The following is a 23,347-nucleotide window of genomic DNA, read 5'->3' as shown; positions in this document are numbered from 1 at the left end:
AGTTACAGAAATGATATCTGACGTTTAAACACAAGAAATATAGCTGTCCAATATCAAAAAAAATTGACTCTTTATATAGGCTATCGGAAATCGGAAGAAAATCTGAGGGGTTTATTGAGAATCATTTCCAAAGGATTCAAATATATCTTAGATGCGTTTCCACAAACCGTAATAGCGTATCACAAGTGATTCACAACAAGAGAATAGTACAGTTTTTTCAATTCGATGATGGGCAAACATTTTTCAAGAGTTTTGAATTGATAAATAATTTTACGCAGTTTTTCAATAACAAAGTTGATATGGGAGTTCCACCTCAAGTTATTATCGAGTTACACGCCTAGATATTCAATGCTTCTTACAGATTCAATATATAATGTTTTTTCAGGTAAGTTTACTACAATTTGATGGAAAGGTGCAGCCCCGGATTCATTACAACTGAAGGTGATAAATTCAGTTTTTTCCGGATTGACAGTTAACAGTTTTTGGCAAAACCAGTAATTTTTCAGAATACAATATTTTTCTACCATGTTTTTGAATTCGTCCCAAGTATTCGCCTGATAAAATATTTTAGTATCATCGGCATATCCAATTATTCTTTCTGCACTGTTCCGTTCAAACACATAGTTGACATAAAGGTTGAAAAGAACAGGACCAAGAACGGTACCTCGAGGTACACCACTCAGGTCATCACCTTTTTTACTACTTGTTTTCTTTTTTCTAAATAACTACTCAGAATATTGAGACATTTTCCTCGAATTCCTTTCCTTTGTACCAATATAAGGTGATCCACAGTATCGAAGGCCTTGCTTAGGTCATTGAAGAGGCATAAACAAGGCTTTCCATTTTCTAGAGCTTTATGAATTTCATTAGTTAACTCCAATAGAACATCTTCTGTGGAAGTTCTTTCGTTGAAACCACCAAATTGTTTTTCAGAAATTAAATGATATTTGTTAATAAAGTTTACTAATCTTGCTTTTATGATTTTTTCCAGGATTATCGATGAATGGTTGATCAGAGATTTTGTTCTATAATTATTCACAGAGGTTTCGTCCCCGTTTCTATTGGGCACACTATTGACTCCTTGAACACATCAGGCCAAACTTCCTTCCTAAGGCAGGTATTAATTATATATTTCAGAGGTTCAAGTATATCATTTGCAATTGACTTGATCACCGGCCCTGATTCCATCGGCTCCCGGTGATCTGTTGTTTTTCAGTTGATGGATGATATTCAAAATTTCCTCATTATCAGCTTCTCTCAATATAATTGAATTTGATATTGTCACTGATTTTATTTGAAAATTAGGATTTTTTATTATTTCTTCTGATGAAACCTTACCCATTTCAATAAATTCAGAATTGAACTCATTGGCAGTTTCGGTTTTGTTAATTAATATTTCGCCGCGATAATTCTTTATTGGCCCTATGACTTTAGTTTTTATTTTTTCACAAGTAAGTTTTTGAACAATGTTCCATATCTGTTTCGGGTTTTGTTCATTCATTTGAATTTAATTTTTGTAATATTTTTGTTTGAATACTACTGGAGTTTTTTCCCAACACCAAATCGTTATTTTCAACACTTCGACACGTGTTTCGATCACCAAGTGATCATCTTCAAAGAGGAAGATTAAAACTAGAAACTGATGCGAGCTAACCCTATTTATGCTATAAAGGTAACCCATACAGGTAAACCATCCAGGCATACCAACCATACAGGTATACCAACCAAAATTGATTTTACAATTTTGCCTTATCTATTATTTTACAATATATGTTTATATAAAACAATTTTCAGCTATATAAAAATTAATTTCACAATATTGCCTATCCAAATTTATTTTTGCAATGTGTCCTTATGTAGTAATCAGTAAACCCAACAACATTATTTTATTTTATTTTAACAAGCTATATAGTATGCTCTTTGGTATAGGTCCGTCATCGTTATTCATAATATTATTGTGTTTACTTATTTCTACACTATCATAGGCATCTAGTTTCCTGTTGTTGTTAACTTGTCTAACTAATCTTAATGAACTGAAGTCTATAGAATGGTTTTGTTGCTGCTGATTTTTCAGGTCTTCCATATTTTAAGTGTACTATGTGTTCCTTATATCTCACTTTAATAGATCTTTCTGTCTGTCCATAATATTTTGCATCGCAGTAAGGACTGCGATGTTTACCTGTATGGGTTACCTTTGTAGCATAAATAGGGTTAGCTCGCATCAGTTTCTAGTTTTAATCTTCCTCTTTGAAGATGATCACTTGGTGATCGAAACGCGTGTCGAGGTGTTAAAAATAACGATTTGGTGTTGGGAAAAAACTCCAGTGATATTCATTACTACACCAAGGGTTCCAAACAGTGCATCATAAGTATATTTTTATTTGAGTATAGATATTAAGTTCGTTAATTTATTTTTAAAATCAGTGTAATTACTTTTAAGCAAAATGTTATGTGGTTCTTTCAAAGTTCCTTTAAACATTTCATTTTTTTTTATTTACCAATTTCAATAGCGAATCTGTCATCCATGGTTCAATTTTTGTGTTTCTTCTGAATACATTTTTGTGTCTGTGATCGATTTTATAATTTTCATTAAGAGTATGAGTGAATTTATTTGCGACAATATTAAGATTTGTTTGTTCATAAATATTATCCCAAATTGTGATTGATGTACCTAACAGTTTTGATATCTTTATTATTCTGTTGTTTTCTAAAATATTTGTTCATAACAACTTGCAGAATAACGGTTGCATGATCAGTTATAATCGTGTCGAGAACTATGAAATGGAATATTGAAATTTGCCTTTCTGTGATCTGATTTGGAGCATTTATGGAATTATATCAACAGTTCCTCTAAAGTTTCTCAATTATCCAAAGGAACAATTGTAGCCTACGTGACTTTTTGCGCTTCTTCTTCCATCCATTTTTAGATGGCATCTATTCCAACAATCTTGTTGCTTCTACGTGTTCAGTCTCACATCTTGTATGAATCTCAAATATTCAACTTTCTTCTCCAGTTGCATCCCTGCATTTCAAAATTTCAGAGTTCTCAGCACCCCTGTTTGATAATCTTTCTCAATGTTGAATAAGTAGTTTGTCTGAAGTGTTCAATGCGAATGAGATAAGAGTGATGGGGCTCAAAGCCTTTGTCGGATCTTTTCTCTGTTTGCGAAAGTTGGTTTATTTTCTACGTCTATTGTTTGACATTATGAACTGTGGTAAATTCCCACTTAATCGTCCCACCCGGTCATATCGTGATCTGTCTACTTTTCGGACTCGAACTAGCTTTTTCTCATTCTTGATTGGTGGTAGTTCATGAAGAAGGTACACTGATCCACTGATGATTTTCCAAGATCCTCCCTGATTGATTGGTTTCAATTCGACCAGAATGTCTGTCCTAAAATGATATCAATTTCCTACATACCCACGATGTTAATTCAGGAGTAATATCAAGCTTATCTATAAACTTCATAGGATTTCACACGTAGGATTTCACAAGTTTTCTACGGTTAAGGTCACAGACAGAGTTCTCCGCATTTTCTTCATACTTGTAGTCTACTCAGTTTAGACGAGGATGAATGCAAAACTAAGAATTCTGAGAAATTATGTGATATCCTAGGGTTTGTTGGCGATACCTGAACAATTGGCACAGAATGCACCTATTGGAATCAACTCAATTCTCAGATGCCCATCATCCATGGATCTATATATCCCTTTCTCAATGAAACGAACTTCTAACAGCAAACCTTGGTTCAATAAATATTGTGAGCAAGCTGTCACCTACAAAAATCTTGCGTTACGACAGTAGCGCGAAAGTCTCAGTGCCATTTATGCTGAGTTTGTAGCAACAGCTGAAGCTGTTAATCAAAACTTTACCAAATACACAATTCCACCACTAACACAAGCGAATGGTTTAGTTGCAACAACAACCATGGAAAAAGAAAATCTACTAGCTGAACAATTTGGGTCCCACTCCACGTTTGATTTTCTTTCCAAATAACTATAGACCAGTCGTTTTTCTATCGGTGATATAAAAAATCATTGAGAAAGCCATAAACCTTAAATATTCGGAAAGCTTCAACATCTTGAGCGATCATCGATATGGCTTTCGGAAACAAAATCAACAGGCGACCTTCTATCGTATGTCACCCATATTTGAAATAACGCAATCGAAGAACATGGAGAATCAAGAGCTGTTGCGCTTGATGTTTCTAAGGCCTTCAACCGTATTTGCTGGCTATGGCTTGTTGGATCAGTTATGGGTATGGCTCTCCAGCTTCCTGAAAGGACATTCCCTGCTAGTGGCCATCGATGAATATATCTCGAATAATTTTATCATTAACGCTGGTGTTCCACAAGGATCCATATTGTCTCCAATCCTCTTTTTATTATATATCAATGACTCATTGGAAAAAAATAAGTATCTAATATATTTCTTTGCTAACGCTGCACACTTGTCTCGTCATTCCAATTGGATTCCAGAACATTGGCTGCGGATGCACATCTTCACCGGCAGCAGAAGATTATATATCTTAATGAGAATCTAGAAACTATTTCGAAATGGGGTGAAAATAACCAGGGTCGAATAAATGCCACAAAATCCCAGGCAACAGTTTTCTCCAAAAAGATAAATGTCTCCCAACCGGATATAATAATTTCAGGACAGACAATTCTGCTTTCTACTTCGATAAGTTTGTTGTGGGGTTAAAATGGAAACTAATATGTCTTGGTACATTAATATCGCTGGAATTGCAAAGGTTGCTTCTCAAAAGCTCGGAACACTTATTCCGAACCAAAAACTGTACACACCTCAGCAACTTTTGATGCTTTATGAAGCTCAGATCAGACCTTCTTTGGAGTACCGAACTCCGCCCCCAAACCCCCAAACGCACCCTGAAACTGTTGAATTCCATCCAAAAAAGAGTCATCCGCCTGATTGGGGACTCGAATATCACTTGCAACCTCGATAACATCGAAGAAAAATTGAAGATTTCTATCTCTTCTATGGATACTTTCACATGAAGTTTCTAGAGCGGTACATATCAGAAATACGCGACGGAATGTGGATGCTTATCGTTTCAAGGTTCAACTCAGTACACCTTGAACTTCACTCTTCAAGAACTCTTTCATTTGGAGAACTGCGTTCATGTGAAATGAACTTCCTGAGAACGTATTTACAAATGGATTTAATCTCCAGCGATCCAAATCTAATGTGAACCGCTACTTTCGCACAGACACTGTTCTTGAAGCGTCTCGAGGATTTCCCTGAAGTGCTTGTGTTTCGCCCTTGAAAAAAAGGAACACTGTAGACTGATTTCCACCACAGAGCCTCAGGGTAACAGCCTTCAGTAACTATGAAAGACTTCCGGAGAGAATCAAATCCGAGTTGGTAGGCCGTGATAGAATTCCACTTGTAGTACCAAACGTTTCGTCTGCTACTGCGGTAGACATCAGTCGTTTGTGCGTTGACTACGAGGGCGAAGATTATATTTGGAAGTCTCAGCAATGATCCATATATACTTCCAGAGGAAGTTTGTGAATTGTCTCCTTGCAAATGCAGATATAGGTCTAGAACAGAGGTTTGTATACAGTCGACGAGAAGGTGGTAGTTTTCGTGACACTGGACGTACGGAAAGTATTGAACATCATTCCGTGGTAGAAAATAAAGAAATACCCAGTCGAAGATTTTCTCAATCGTCACAACTTTTAGAATGACAGTTCTCTTGAAATCGACAGATAGGTATGTTGACCTCGTTGATGGTGTTCCATATTGTTTAATGCTAGGTCTAACTATGTGACGTAATTTGAAATGAGTATTTCTATTTCTAACTTCAATCAATAAAAGGAATAGCGATTCATGAATAATAATTTTTATTTTCCGTATGTTTCCGTTAACGAAATACAAAACCAATTCTTGAAAACCATTTGAAAACTCTTCCAGTATAGAAATATGAGGAAGCAAATTGATAATAAATGCCATTTTACTTTGGCAGCAGAATGAATTACACTGTTGAAAAAATTTGTGTAAATTCACATAACATTACATTGGCCACAAATAACCAACGTAATGTCATGTGAAAATACAACAGGGGTTGTAACGAAGACAGTCCATCATAAATTATGTAGAACAAAAACCGTTAATATAATGGAGAATAACACAAATACTAATGAACCAGTAAAATATGAATTGGAATAGTTCTGCATATGTAATGTAATTTTAAATAATATTTTAAGTAAATTTCCTCAATAGTTACTCAAAATTCTGTGATAGGTAACGCAATTTTGCAGAAGAACTTATGTAATATTTACCTTATTAATAATGTGTTTTCACATTGTATATTTCCATTTTCAGTGTATGTTTACAATGTATTATAACAATGTATTTTCACATATTTCATTGTCATTTCACAATGGACATATTTCACTTTTGCCTTTATGTTAATTTGAAAATTGAGTGTTATGTATCAAAGGGAAAGTTTTATCAAGCATAACACTGAAATGAAAGCAAAGTATGGATTTATATATCAGAGCATTCCTATTGTTACCATTTCCGGATTGAAAATTCCACGTAGGTAGCTATAGCTACCTTTTGTGAATACTAGATCTTCTTACGAAAACCACAGATGTGCGACTGACTTCTGTTGATGACTGCATATAGTTGCGCTTTTATTTGTAACCATGTAACTGTCCAATCTATGCCATTTGACTACACCATATTGATAAGGGCCAACTAGCCCAAAACACGTGCCTTTTCGAATCCAATTATATGTTATTATGTGAAGGTCGAATCCAAATATATATTTCGATGTATAACAGAATTATCATATCTCACTGAGAAATGTGTACATGGACCTGAATCATTTTTTCGAAGAGTTGTATCATATCAGAATACTCTAAGTCAAGAATGTGTACCAAATTTAATAGAATTAAATAAATCAAAGTTCAACTGAATACATACCGAGAAATGAAACACATGGCATCTAACAATAATAACCAACTAGAAAATAAAATTTGAAAAAATGTTGTTGCAGCATATATTGCATGAACATTAGAAAAAAAACATTTCAAACATAAAAACACATTAAATTAGGTTTATTATCAACTGTGATAATAAGTTGTGATAAGTTATAAGTGAATAAATATTACTGGAGTTTTTTCCCAACACCACATCTTTGAGTTTTGATCTTCCTTTTGAAGATGATCACTTGGTGATCGAAACACGTGTGGAGATGTTAAAATAACGGTTTGATGTTGAGAAAAACCTGCAGTAATGATCATTACTACACCAAAGGTTCCAAACAGTGCATCACAAATAAGTACATAAGTTAATTTCAAGCACATTATTTTATAAAATCTTCACTTTTCAAGTTTGACAAATTTGTTTATGAAATTGAAAACTATTTTCTTCACCGGATTCAGCCTTTTATATTCGAAACCCGAATCTGCTGAATTTTCAAAATTAGATGCTCTAACAACTCTAATATTATTTAAAAACCTTTTGGATATTGAATATCACCACCTTCAATGCTTCTAGGAAATTCACAAATCCTTCTACATCAACTTCTTCCTGCTCGACGTATACATATTAAACGGAATTCGTGGTTGCTGCAAGAAAAGTGAAGTGAATATTGTTAGTATGTGATATTTTTATAAACTTAATTTCAGAAAAACTTTCACTTGAATTATCTGTCACTCATTTGAAAACAAAAATTAAAATTTTCTGTAAGATTTCGGGAATATGGTGTTCGCTGTTATCACCCGAAGACGAATGTGTAAGCAGATAAATTCAGCATCACGCCAGTAACGGTGGAAATATTGATGTAAGTCATACGTTCTTAGTGATACACATTCATATAAACACAATTTACATTTGAACATTATCTCTTACCTTTTTGATCACTTTGAATACCTCACTATTTGCACAATAATCCTTTATTGAAAAACAATGAAATCACGAATTTTCTTCACAAGTTATAACGCTTGAACATGATGTTTTTGGTCATCGGTTATAGGGGTATGCGCCTGGCTCCCCGCGACCCGAAGTTATTTTCGATCTTTATTTGATGCACACTGCCTACGAGCAATTATCCTTTTCGGACAACACGATAACCGGATAACATGTTAATGGACTGATCCAAATATACTTAATATACCTACACTGTAAAATCTACCCATTTGATATGTGAGCTGTGAAGAATATAGGTAGTGATTTTACCAATATTTATTAAAATTCGCAAATCACTTCCTGTACATAACTGATTTCATAACTTCCCAGGGAAAGTTCACATCTCATCTGAATATTCACAAAGTAAAATAAGTTTTACCTCATTTGTATTGATTTATTACACAACTTTGCATTTTTACATTATACAGGGTGTCCCTGGACTTCCTCTTTTCCTCTCGGGAATGTATAGATGGGGTCAAAATATCACCAGTACTTCATATAACTTTTTTTCCTAAAAGTCTTCGTAACCAAGTTACGGGCCCTCGAAGTTACAAAATGAAAAATGTTTTTCTTTGATAACTTTTCAAGTGAATATTCAAAATCATCCAAATTTTGGTAATTGACTAAACAAATGAATTCCGTCGATGAGCTTTCATGCAGGAGTCAGTTGTTTTGCTACAAAGTCAGGAACGGACTACCCCCGATGGTCCACACCCCAAAACTTTGAAATGACAGATATTTTTCAAAATTTTTCAACAAAATAAGGTTACTTGGACAATTTTATGAATAAAAGTACTCGTGTGGAAAGTCGATCGGAGCAACGAGTCTTGATAAAAATGTAGTTCTACTCGACGACATCAAACCCGCTCGTCCACCATTATTTGAAATGAATAATTATCAAAGCAGAAATAATAATGATAACGTTAATTCAACAACATTTATAACAGGAATAATACAAAGTATGCTAAAATGAAGTCGTAAACAAAAAGTACAGTACCTATATGGAAGTTTAAGTCACAATTGTGATAGCAGATATTTTTTCAAAAGAAATATCAAGTTCTGTAGATTCGTGGTGTTTTTAAACTAACAAGCTACTCTTCTATGAAATATCGAATTCATTCCATATTTTGTATGTACATAATACGTGTGGAATAATCACGTTTCGTGTTGATCAGTTATCTGAATCTCATGAAACTCAACATTCGAATGTTTCAAATTCTTCTTCACAGCTAAACTGTTGAGGAGTTTCACTGATAATTATAATTTTATGGGAGAAATTCTTTAACACGAATCTAAATTTAGCTGAAAAAACGCACATCGGAAAAAATATTTACTATACTAATAAAAAGCAAACGAATGAACTACAAAAACGGCTGCACATGATCAGGTGAAAAATATCCAGGGAATAATTATGTTCCATTTCTTTCACAGATGTTGACAAAAAAACCTTTTAGAAAGTTTTGATAAAAAATGAGAAACTGGAATGCTATTTTGTTTTGTTGAGTGGTGCGTTGTCATATGACTATCATTGTATTGTCAATATTCTATAGGATATTTTGAATTTTTTTGATATGGCCGAACAGTTTACATTCAATGAATATGCAGATATGCATGTATTTTATGGACGAGCATTTTGTAATGCTGCAGAAGCTCGTCGTCTGTATTCCGAGCATTTTCCCAATCGAACGGTACCGTCAAAAGAAACATTCGAGCGTGTCGATCGCAGCTTGAGGGAGACAGGTATGTAATAATTGATAATTAATTTGAGCACGTTGTTTTATTTCGATATTATTGTAGGTACAGTTTTGCCAAAACGAGGTGGTGAGGGCGCTCCTAGGACTGTACGTACCGTTGTATTGGAGGAAAATATTTTGGAAGCCGTCGCTGATGATCCTTCAATGAGCATCAGAAATCTATCAGAACAGTTCCATACATCCAAGTCCACTATTCATAGAATAATTAGGGAACAACTGCTCCACCCATTTCACATCCAGAAGGTACATGCCATGACACCTCAAGATTTTCCAGCACGACTGGAATATGCCAATTGGTTCATGGATAGGCAAAGAGAGGATATGACTTTTATTAATCGAGTTTTATTCACTGATGAAGCAGGTTTCAGTAGAGATGGAGTTATCAACTCTCATAATCTCCATATATGGGCCGAAGAAAATCCCCATGGGATATTGCAAACCAAACACCAACGGAAATTCAACGTGAATGTTTGGGCTGGTATCATAGGAAACCATCTTATAGGACCATTCGTTCTACAGGACCGATTGAATGGAGAACGTTATTTGGAGTTCATTCAGAACGATTTGAATGGACTTTTGGAACATGTTCCATTGCAAACCCGAAGAGATATGTGGTTTATGCATGATGGCGCTCCTCCCCATTTTAGTTTGATTGTGCGTGACCATCTGAACCATATTTTCCACAATAGATGGATTGGTAGAGGTGGGCCATATTCATGGCCATCGCGGTCTCCGGATTTAAATCCATTGGATTTCTTTCTGTGGGGGCATCTAAAAAGCCTTGTTTACGCTACACCTATTCACACAAGAGATGCATTGTTGAATAGAATAACATTACATTGTGAAGCCATACGAAACGACCCTGGAATGCTATTTCAAGTACAGAGAGGGTGTCTTCGCAGACTAAGAAAATGTATAGAGAGAGAAGGTGGTTATATCGAGCAGTTTCTGTAGCGGATTTTTCATTTCTGTTTGCTCTTGAGGCTCTTGAGTTTCGTTAGTTAAACGTGTTTGCATTATAAAAATTCGTTATGAACATTTTACCTATCATTTCCATTTTCCTTAAAAACTAATATTTTCGAATAATGGTAGACATCTCAGGATAAATGTTGTTGAATTAACGTTATCATTATTATTTCTACTTTGATAATTATTCATTTCAAATAATGGTGGACGAGCGGGTTTGATGTCGTCGAGTGAAACTACATTTTTATCAAGACTCCGATCGACTTTCCACACGAGTACTTTTATTCATAAAATTGTCCAAGTAACCTTAATTTGTTGAAAAATATTGAAAAATATCTGTCATTTCAAAGTTTTGGGGTGTGGACCATCGGGGGTAGTCCGTTCCTGACTTTGTAGCAAAACAACTGACTCCTGCATGAAAGCTCATCGAAGGAATTCATTTGTTTAGTCAATTACCAAAAGTTGGATGATTTTGAATATTCACTTGAAAAGTTTTCAAAGAAAAACATTTTTGATTTTGTAACTTCGAGGGCCCGTTACTTGGTAACGAAGGATTTTAGGAAAAAAAGTTATATGAAGTACTGGTGATATTTTGACCCCATCTATACATTCCCGAGAGGAAAAGAGGAAGTCCAGGGACACCCTGTATATCAGATTATTAGACTAACACAGAGTTTTGATTGTGAAATATTTCCTAATATGTTTTAGAAAATTACCTACTTCAATTTTTAACAGTGTATATCAATCAAATTTTTGGATCATATTATCTAAAAACGCAAAAAGTCAATGAGGCTACCTACAGTGTTTTCCGGAAACTTGAAGGGAATGGACCGTTCAAACGACTTTTTTGATTGCTTTTTTGAATTTTGCAATCAATGTGATGGAATGCCGAAACTTCAAATAAAAGAGTACAATATCAATAACTAGCTTCCCTGTGTTGTATATAGGAATTGAAGAGTTCAAAGATTCTAGAAACAGATGAATTTCGAAGGTAATGTTCCACCTGACATAGCTCATAGTGAGTTCAATTTTGTTAGCAAAACGTTCTAAAAATATTTGTTCAGTAACGGAGCGTTTCTTATCATTTCATAGTGTAAAAATATATAATGATAACTCAGGTCCATTATTTATTCAGCAATTATCTATATGATATGTATTTTTTAAAACTGGAGTTTTTTTCACATTACTCAATATTCACATTCCTAAATTTTCAGGAAATACGAATGAAGAAAAAAGAATTTCTAGTCAGTTTCATTTCAGTAATTACTTTCTCCTGTTTCACTTGTAAAAAAAAGTTTCAGTATTCAAAAAACACATTTTCAGTCAATTTACACTTATCTCTGTTTCTTCGTACTGGTGAGTTCCAGGAAGCTAGAATTTGGTATATGAGTGCTTCTCAGGTCTCAAGTGCGCACTAATAGAAGATTTTCAAATATTCCAACTGGGGATCCCTCCGTGGGAGTAAAAGTGGGGCGTTTACATATGAAAATCACTTTTTCATCATTGTTTCTCCGTGCCGCTATATTTTCGAAGGCTGAAATTTTGTATGTAGGTTCGTTTTATGTTGTGCATGGGCAATACAAGCACATACAAGCAACATCTGATGCTTCTGTGGTTTCTACGATGTTTATTCAACTGTATGTATTACCTACTTTAGTTATTTCTTTTCGTGATTTGAATCTGAATAAACATTATCATTATTATTATTATTGAAAAATATAAGAGAGGATTTTCAAATATACAACTGAGGCACCCCTGGTTATGAAAGGGGAGCCTTTACATATGAAAATTACCTTTTGTACAACTGTCATTGAAAGTGACATTTTTAATGGTTGTCAAGAGTATTAAAAGATGATGTTTATAAAGTAGCGTGTTGAAAATATTCTTAACACTAGTGTTCTCAACACTAGTGTTGAAACTATTTTTAACACGATCTTTTACAAACTATCAATAAACAGAACATAATTATTCAATTTTCAAGGAACTTTTATTATGAACAATAGATATAGATACAATTAAATTCTGTTATAAATGTATTATCCATTATTTACATTTTCATGACTGCTGATATTAATACCTTGCGATGTTGAAGTGCTGAATTAGTTTCATGGACATTAAGCTAGCTGTTGGGATTATTCTTTTAGCAACAGCCTTTTTATAAGAAATAGATTGATCGATGTAGCCTTCAGCTACTGTTGTAGACTTCCATCCTTCATGCTTCCTAATATCCGTTATATTTGCTCCTAATTCTGCTAGCAAAGAAGCAGAAGACCTTCTGAAACAGTGACCTGTATATTCCTTCAGTTCCGAGAGGTTCAGAAACTCAGCAATGGAAGAGGGCATTTTCCCAAACGTGTTTATACCAACTGGGTTGGCACTGCATTTATAATTTGAGTATTTCAGAAAAAAACGTTGATGATTGATAACAGAAAGGCGTAATACAGCGTATTTATTAAAATAGTCAATGTTTTTTCCAACAATGCAAAAAAACGACCAATTTTCGTTTTTGTATTTGGAATTTGAACAATCAATGATTTATTTATTCATTAATTTAATGTCTTCCATTAATAAATGACACAGCTTTTCGCGCCAGCAGGCTCCATACATTCCGAAAATATTAGCAACTCTCATCATCAAATATTTTCCATCTGGCTCCTCATTTATTAACCTCTGGACTTGTTCAAACGTAAGAGTTCTTGATTTTTCGGGCCTATTACTTTCCTTTTTCCGCTTTGAGAATGCTATTACCTTAAAATATTTGCTTGTATTACCACCAGATTTAACGCACTTGACTTTATCATTTAAAACTTGCTCCACAAAGTGAAGGGTTCCATATTTTTGAGTTCTCTTCGAGATAGGCTAAGAAGACGGTTTCGCTGATATTTCCTTCGACGGTTTTTAGTCTACACCATCTAAGAAAATCAGAATATGCGATGTTGTACTGCTAAGCCGATTTTTTTTAACCATTCAGTTGAGTTCTTTTTGCAGCCTTTTCAATATCGTCAGGAACCCCCCAATTCCTCACTATTTTTCTTCATCATACAAGACATTAAACACCAGCAAGAACTTCAAATAAAACGTGTGAGCTGTAAACAATACTGTTTGTTGGTAACCAGGTAATTTGGCGTCACCTGACACGGCCACTTCATATCAAATTCATCTATTTCATTATGAAAAGAGAACAGTTGTACAAAAAACTTTGTATGATAGTTGTGTTGAAAATATGTTTTATTTTGTTCGTGAAATTGCTCAATTGGTTCAATTCAGTCACAAAATAAAACCTTACTTTCAACACTCGTATCATAAGTAGCTATTTAATCACCGTTTTTGCATACCAGTATATTTTCGGAGGCTGAAACTTTGTATGTAGATTCATTTCATATTGTAGGTGTGGAATAAGGAACGATTTTCGGATATTCCAACTGGGCGCCAGCCGTGAGGGAAAAAATCGCGTTTATAAAAATATGTTTCATCACTGTTTCTGTATGTCCCTAAATTTTCGGTGAATGAATTTATATTCAATATCAGCATTGCACCTGTGCGAATCCGGGGCGGCTCGCTAGTAGTGTAAATTAGGGACAGTAGGACTCCATATGGGAGGAAACTCTCGTGATAAATCACTCAGTATAATTTCAAAAATCAGTGTATGGAATTTGATATACCAGTACCTGAGCTACAGCATGATTCAGTTGTAAATCTTTACCTTAAATCTTAGGTCTCCCACAGGTGGCTTCGCATAAGGAATTCCAAGAAAAGAAAAGAACTGTTGGCCATCTAGATCAGTTCCCAAACAGCCTTTGACCTTACCTTCGGAAATACTGGCAACCGGCACTGTCATTTTAGATGAACGAATGTATCGATGTCGTAGCTTGTTACGCTTGGAAACGAATGATACCAACACGAAAATGATGTTTTTATCAGTACCGCTCGTATTTATTTAACCTACGAGGCAAAATAGTTAACCCATCATATACAGGATCGTACAAGCAAAAAATTAGTTCATCGTAGAATTGTGATAATCGTGATCAATTGCTTGAAAAAATATGTATTTATTCAATGAATCGAAGAGGTTTTGTATGAAACTGTATATTTATAAAATCATTGCAAAGCGCTTTCGACTCTCGTCATCATCAGTGCTCACTTGTCAGGCAACAGGAAGTATCAAAATGAGTACATGGCACATTTGTAATATTTGACTTATACAAAACAAAATAGGCTGATAGCCAAGATAATACATTTTTGGATTGAGGCCATGGGGTTCAGTCAAAGTATAATACTTTGACAAAGTTAAGAATCGCTTTCCAGTATGTTATTCATCACGAAAAAGCTACTCTTATAGCGAAACATGTCGTGATATTTTATGAAAACTAAAATTTATGAAGATCAAATCGTTAGGTGTAGTTTGTGACATTACTATGCTATTACTCTTCAACCACTAGCCGAACAATCATCATTATATGTTCAAAATTGCTATTTCTTCATTGAAATCTTGAAAATATCCAACAAACAGACATGCTTGTCAGGTTTGACGTAGAATCCCTTTTTAAAAATATCTCACTGTCCGAAACCCTATTTGACCTTAAAACGAAACACCAAATTTCTCAAGAGACTCTCAACCTCATGTCAATTACCTATTTCCTTTCCACGGCAAATGTTCACAAACAAGTGAAAGGCGCCCCCTTAGGTTCTCCACTCTCTTCAGTTCTTGAAAAATCTTCACATGGACGACTGAAAACAGAGCCAATGACAAGTCTGACCTCATACCTCCGTATTGGCTTCGATACGTAGTTGACGTCTTTGTTATATTTCCTCATGAATTTGAAATTCTTCATATATTTCTAAACCACATAAACTACTTACATTTCGACCTAAAATTCACAATGGAAGTCGAAAATAACAACTAAATTTCATTCCTAAACGTTCTAATCACAAAATCCAATAGTTCCTTCTCACACACTGTTTACCGAAAATCAACCGATACTAATCGCTTCGTCAATCCAAAGTCTGCCCAGTTGAATTTTGTTCTGGATTTCCTCAAACACAGGTCTATCAGTAATAATAACAACCACAGTAGTTTCAAGGAACTAGACCAAAGGTTCTCAAACTTATTTTGTCTACCGCCCACTTTTTTTTACTTTACGACATCTCAAGAATAGCAATCGCAGCCATTATTTTAATAATTAAATTATGTGTGTCATGTGAAAATAAGACGTTGTGATGAGGGTAATGTAAAACACCATTTCATAATATTAGGACAACTTTTATTCATGTTATTAAAACAAACATTTCAATTTGAATTTTAAAACTATTCTAATGTGAAGGATCAATTTGATGATTTTTAACAAGTTTGTTAATATCAGGCTCGAATTTACTCAAAAACATCGGTAAGTCACCGCGTTCGGTAATATGCAACCGATTTCTCTTTTTAGTTAGCAACGTTCCACATCACTAAATCCACGTTCACACAAATACGATGATGGAAATGCTATCAAAAATGAATGAATGAACGATGGACCACAATCCAGAGTACAATTGCGAGATTGGCTTTTGTAGCCAGAATTCTTGGTATCCATTTTTGAATCGTCGTCGTCTTGCTGAAAAAAGTTTTGACACAGTTAGCTGAGCTGACTTTTTCTTTTCCAGTTCTTGAAAATGAGTCATGAGCCATATTTTATATATTTCGCGCTTTATTGCCGTTTCTACTTTTTTGCTTCCGACATAATTTTGTCTTCAAAAATGCCGAATTGAAAAATCCAGTATTGAAAATATGCTAATGACACCACTCACAGTATTCGCCATCACACGTACAGCACTTCACCTAGCTAATTGCTAACTAAATTCACTTGTTTTCGTAATATCGTCGAATGGCATTACTGGCTGGATGGCGCGCGCGCTTTTATATGAGGCAGCGAGCGAGCCTAGTACTTTCGAGAATGGAGACTAGAAACTTCTCGCTTCGCATTGAAGCTTACCGCCATCTATTGTACAATTCGACAGGAAATAGTTACTGTCTAGTCTCCTAGATGGCGTACACGAGAAAACGCGCGTTAAGCGTAAAGGAGCGGTAAAGTTTGTGTTGAAAGCAAAAAAACATTTTTAAATTAGCCGTCGCCCCCTAAAACCACCCCCAATCTCCAGCGCCTACAAGGGGACGTTATCGTCCACTTTGAGAAAGACTAAACTAGACGAACTCAAATCCACCCTTCGCCAAAATGACTATCTCGAATTCCAAATCCAAAGATTCATTCAATCTCATCAAACCCGTACCCCACATGTACTCCACATCTCAAACAGCTCAATGAACAGACGGACCACCCCAACAAAGTGAGCCGAATGCTGAAGAGTCACGATATAAGAACAGTATTCACAGGCACCAATCAAATTTTCACTCTTCTAGGAACATCAGAGGACACAATAGGCAATGGGGTTCAGAGTATATGCAGAATATCATGTTCCATCTGCTCCAGAACTTACATCGGTCAGACCAACAGATCCTATGAACATGATCTTTCTGTCCGTAAATCAGTTCCAGCCTCATCCCTTATCAAACATCGTTGTGAAACAGGTCACACCATTGCCATTGCCACCGAAAAACTCTCCCGGCCATGATAACCCGCGAAACTATTGATTTTGACAACAAACTCAACAAACGAGATATGTAACAAAGATTGAATCATTCATCCCACAACACTCTATGCATCTCACAACATTGCACACCTCGTTCCTGTAAGTCGCAATCCCATTCCTGACACCAACCCCACTATCGCTACCACTGCTGGTCCGCCTCTCAACTCGTTCAAGGACATACTAGACAGAACTGTTGGACCGACAGTTAAGTCTTGGGAGTAGGCAGATTGAGACCTTTGCAGAGATCACCGACAAACCCTGGGAAGTAGGTTAATTGAGGCCCCGACGTCAAATCACAAAACCTTTGCAGCGTTTCACTATCTGAGCAGAAGGTAGATCAAAACCTCAGTGTGATGGTAGCATTTCAATAATGACTTTCAAGTCGAAACCAAAATATTTAACTACTGAAAATACAAGACGCAGTTCAACCCGGATTTCAAATTATCAGATTGCGGACCGCGGAAACCTCTTCGAACTCACACATTATGATGTGTGTTTTTATTTCCAATTTCTATATTGCAATGTATAGAGTCTTTCAACAGGGACTTTCGAACTTAGACGAAACATCACTGATGAAGAAATCCTGCAGACCACGGTCAACAAATTCAAAAATAGCTTTGAAACGGGTATCTCCAGTCGTGAAATTTTGATTTTTTTGTTTCATTATAACCTGGCCGATGAATCTTCAGTGATACTTCGAAAGATTCAAATCTTTCTATAGTTTATGAATATTCAGTCAGATATTTTTCCACTGATGGAAATCACGTACCCGCTTTTTTCTTTTTTTTTTTCATCCCAATAACTAGTTAATATTGATACTACAATATTGTATATCTGAACATCTATATTTTGGTCACATTTTTGTTGATTATTCCGTAAAAATTATTGAAATTGATGAAATAGTTTCCCGAATAATGAACTATAAATCAGCTATTGCAGGGCTGCGTAGGTCTGCATAATGAGTTCTTTCCCAATATCAAGAAAGTTCAATTTTTTTCCACTGGTTTCCACACAATATTCAAACTAGTCCATTCCGGAGTTGGATCATCGGATTCAGCTAAATTTGTCCACAGTTCCAAAAATCGATGCAAACTCTGATTTTCTAGTTGTCCAAGTTTGATTCCGATAGCCAAGAAATGAATAATTTTGTTTCAACTGTTTACTAATAATGCCACCAAACGCCGCTTTTTTGACCACTTCTTTTTTCTTTCCAGGCTCATCTAACATTTTCATCAGCTTTTTGTTGAGTGTGTCCTTATTTTCATTTCTTTCTTTCTTTATTTCGGGTTTTCTTTTTTTTTGCTCTGAACTGATACTGGATATTGCTAAGCTTGAGCTGTAGAAGGCTGAAATTAAGCTGGAGTATGTCGTCTAGGAGTATCTTCATCAGAATTTGAGAGTGGAGTATTTTCACACACAAATAAATTAAAAATGCTATTTAGTCTATATCCTTTGGCTCGGTATACAGTACAGTATTCTGTACATATTTGCAAAATTATTGAAACGTAGTTCGTAATAAGTCACTAATAAACTGAAACATAAATAATGGCAATAATGGGCAATTATACTTAATAATAACATAAACTAATATCAATAAAATCACTAACCAGAGAACTGTTTGCCGCACCGACCAAAATGCACCTCTCCCGCGTCATGCTCGGTAAACTCATCAAATTAACACTGGTTGCTAGTCATTACACGTAGAATAACTTTGGTAAACATAATACCACCGTACATGAGTAAACAGAAGTAAATTCACTCCCGTCGGTATATTTGATGTTTCGGGTCGAGATTTTATTTTTTGCTGGCATGTGGCGGGGCAGGAGGGTGTCGGCTAAAAGCTGTTGTGCACCTCTGTACGAAGTTCGATCGAAAAATATGTGACCATGATCTGACTTCATCATTGCTACGAGGAGCTCCCAATAAATGTCTCACATGATTGTGAACTGTTTAGGAATTCATAAAAAAAGACAAGGGGGTGAAATAAACGTATATTTTATGTAGTAAGATTATACAATTTAGGTCAAAAACTTATGCTAATATATTTTAAAGGTTTTTCAGAATGATGAGTTTTTGATTTTTTTTTAACATTTGTTTTCAAATTTCTATTGGCAATTTCAAAGTATAATAAATTCTTACCCTCGTGAAAAGAGAAAATAAATAATCCAAAGGAAAATTTTCGCAATCAGTGGCACATAAATTGTTGAAATGATTAAGAAATTCTGTCTCTAGATGAATGATATATTGTAAAAATGAATCTGGAGGCATATATAAACTTCCAAACTGTTTGACTACAGTATTACTATATGCCTTGAAATGACTATATACCAACAATTGTTTCATTCAGTATCGTACTAGCCGCCGTGGCACAATTTGTACATACTTCTCATGAATGTTTTCTTGAACATTTTCTCAAAAGATATCCACAAACATAGCCCAAGCTGTTGCCTTCTGGAATGGCTAGAGTTCTATAATCATTTATCTCTACTCTCAAAAGTTTATAGGGATTTTTTTGGAACTTCCACAAGAATTTTCATTCTATGTATGTCTACATCTGTAATACTAAATAGAATCTCACTAGTATCTTCTAGACAGTTAGTTCCTTCTGCCTGTGTGAAATACTGAAGAGTAAATGTGTTTTTGAAAGCTCCGGTAATTTGAATAGGAGTTGGATTTCTGGCATTTCCACAAGTATTTCTAAGTTGATCAAAATAATTTTCCACACAGTCCTGATTTATATTCCTCGTCAATATGTAGGAGTGTCGTTAACTATGTAGGTTTTCCCAAAATTGCAGAAATGTCGAAATTGTTATCTGCCACCCCTCAATGAATCTCATTTGTCCAGTCGTGTAATTGACGCTCCGGGGCGACTTCATAGATTTCATTGGCGCATTTGCTTTTTCAGCTGCAGGAAAACCCGGAAAAACCTCCAGCACCACATCATATGAAGATCTTGATTTGCTTTGCTTGATTTGTCCTCTCTCTCATAGAACAAAATGTAGGGTGTCTCCAGAGGCTCCAATAGATTCAATACATCGCCAGAACACTTCGTGACACGACTATCGTCAAACATAAATCAGTCCGTTTCGTCTTTGACCAAGGCGTAATAATGACCAAATTCAACGCCAGAACCACAGTGAACAATGACTGCATGAATATTATAATAGTGGTCTGCTAGATTGAAATGTTCATATATTTAGAACCTTCGAAAGAGTTTCTTGCTTCCGTCAGAGGTTGAGTCTTGTTTGAAGATCATCAGTGTTATAATTAGATTGACTGGTAACTCAGAAAATCAATTTGTTTTGATGTTCTAAAAAAAGGTTTATTGAAATATTTCACACCGTCAAATCTATTTGAATTTAAAATATCAAACACTTTATCCATTTTTTCAATGAATGTAGCCGTTCCTATTGCTGCTGATGGTATCTGATTGAAACTGGCATAGGTATTCATCGCTGTAGCTACCGAATGACTGAAAACTTGACTGGCTAATTGAACTTTCACCCTTTGAAAGTTAGTTGGAAATAGATGAGAATCAGTAAGTTTGGGTGCTAGTCTATATTGCTTTTCCTTATCCAAGTTGTTCAAGATGTCAAGATGACTTTTGTTCGTTGTATATTCATCAAATTTCAAAAAGTCATCGAAAAAATGGTTTCTGCCACATTTCAGCAAATGTAAAAATTTTTTTTCTCATCAACAAAGAAATATGGCTGCTCTACAGTTACTTCCAGATCTTTTCTGGCAAGTTTATAAAAATTAGAACCTAAATCTGAAATGATACTCCTAACTCTCAATCCAATTTTTATTAATTGCCTAACAGCTTCAATCACAATACTTTTTATATCCAGTATTGATGTGGATGAATTGGTGAAAAAGTATGCAACAGGCTGTTTCCAGTTCGAATGTATGCCTTTCGCCATGACTACTAAGGCATTTGCAGAATCTCATTATGTTTTGAATCGTTTTTCTGAAATATATTTTTTATATTATTGGGTTGGTTGTTGTAAATCAAAACTTCAATATAAAATACAGGCTTCTTAGTTTTGGATTGCCTAGTTTTCTAATTATGAAGTGTGTCAATCGAATGATATTCTAATGTTTTTTGTTATTGATGACAGAATCTGAGAAAAGACATATTTGCTATTTATAGTAGATTATCTGGAACATATAAATGGAAAGTAGGCTTCAAAAAAGGTTATTTGAATATACATTTGATACTTTGGTTTTGCAAAGATTTTAGTGGAAGTAATTGTTTTCCTACAGATACAAATCTAAACTTGATGTGGTTTAACAATTATTTTCCTTTGTGGATTTCCAGTGGAACTGAAGGCATATACTATTCGTGAAGTTCAATTTCATCAAATTGAATTCATAATAAAAAGTCTGCATATGACTTCACTATATATGGTCTATAAAAATTTATTTTATGATTTTCGTTATATGTTCATTACTTCAATCTTACATAATAAATAATAGAAAAACATACCTTTTTTCGTCAATTGGAAATTGAAAAAATTAATGCCGACATCACCCTACAAATTACACCAACCCACAGCTTGACACTTGCTCATTTAGAAACTAGACACAAATTTTTTACAAATACAAAACCACCACTTACAACGACTCACTCTGTAATAATATTCCATGCCTCAATTTGGCTCGCTTAGTAAACGCCTCAGATTCAGTCGGTTGCGCTGTAGTTCGGCCGCGCATAAAATTTGAGGTGGAGAGTGAATTTACTGGTGTTTACTTATATACTGTGATAATACATTTTTGCTATTGTAACTTTGAATTTTTATCAGAGGACTGATTGGAAAATCTTCGGACAACGTCAAAATGACATTATCAGATTAAAAAATACGTAACTAGACGTTGTTTTATGAAAACATATATTTTGATCTGTATTCTGTTTTTATTTACTAATTTCCAAATTTTAGCAGTCTTTATATCATTGTTTAGCTTGTTATCGTTCTAAATTCAATAGAACTATAAAGTTTCAGTTTTATATTTGAATGAATGAGTATTGTTTGTTGATTAACCCGTACTGTTTTCAAAAAATCGGTGTGGACAGCCATTTACGAGTTTACAGAGAATTGCCCGTATAGAGAATAAATATTTACTGAAATATGGAGCTTAGTGATCTAAAATTCTATTAATAATCAATGTTTGTATAATTCCCTTGATAGTATTTTGTGATGGTTTCTTTTTTTTCGAAAATCGCAAATGTATCATATGTCCTTGAAATAACTTCATTACATTCTCCGTAAATAATAAATATGTTAAAATGATCTTCATTTATGTATTTATGTACTTGTGATGCACTGTTTGGAACCTTTGGTGCAGTAATGAATATTACTGAAGTTTTTTTCCCAACACAAGAAGCCCCAAGACGCCCCGAGTCTGGTTGAGATACGTAGACGACACCTTCATAATATGGGACCATGGGAATGCACAACTAGACACTTAAGCACATCAACAACGTTAGTCCTTCCATCACTTTCACAATGGAAAAGGAAGTCCACAACGAATTGCCTTTCTTAGACGTATTGGTGAAGAGGACCGACATGGAAAACATCTGTATATCGAAAACCCACTCACACAGGAGAGTATCTGAACCAGAAATCCAACTACCATCAATCGACTAAGAGAGGAATCATCAAGACTCTACTAGACCGTGCCTTCGAGCTCTGTAATACGAAGGAAGGTCTCGAAAGGAAATTAGGCATCATCAAAAATGACCTTCAATGGAATGGTTACTCCAGAGTGATGGTAGAATAGGCTTTAGCTATTAGACAGCGCTTAACAATCGAAACGTCGTGACATTACTTGGTTTAAAATCTTTCAATTTTAATTTTTCATTTTTTGTTGATGATAATTTTTAATTTTCAGCTTTTATTGATATTTCAATTTTTAATTTTTTTGGTTGTTGTTTGATTTTATGTTATTTATTTGTAATTTCAGTTGTTTTGTTCAAATGAAATCGTTATTTTCAGTTAATCTTTTTAATATTTTTTCAGGAAGTTCAAATCAATTTATATTATATTAGACAATGGAAGTC

General features: G+C 34.7%; 1 pseudogene; it reads right to left on the bottom strand.

Moving 5' to 3' along the window:
- LOC141479907 (juvenile hormone esterase-like) overlaps positions 1-14,566 on the bottom strand; it is a 41,666-nt pseudogene extending 27,100 nt beyond the window's left edge.
- Positions 14,567-23,347: the final 8,781 nt, after the last annotated feature.

This window comes from Leptinotarsa decemlineata, unplaced genomic scaffold (genome assembly GCF_025532065.1).
Source record: "Leptinotarsa decemlineata unplaced genomic scaffold, Ldec_3_MD MMD2_P_RNA_scaffold_2, whole genome shotgun sequence".
NCBI lineage: Eukaryota > Metazoa > Arthropoda > Insecta > Coleoptera > Chrysomelidae > Leptinotarsa > Leptinotarsa decemlineata.
The sequence above is the reverse complement of the archived record's forward strand: the minus strand, read 5'-3'. Positions and strand labels throughout refer to the sequence as shown.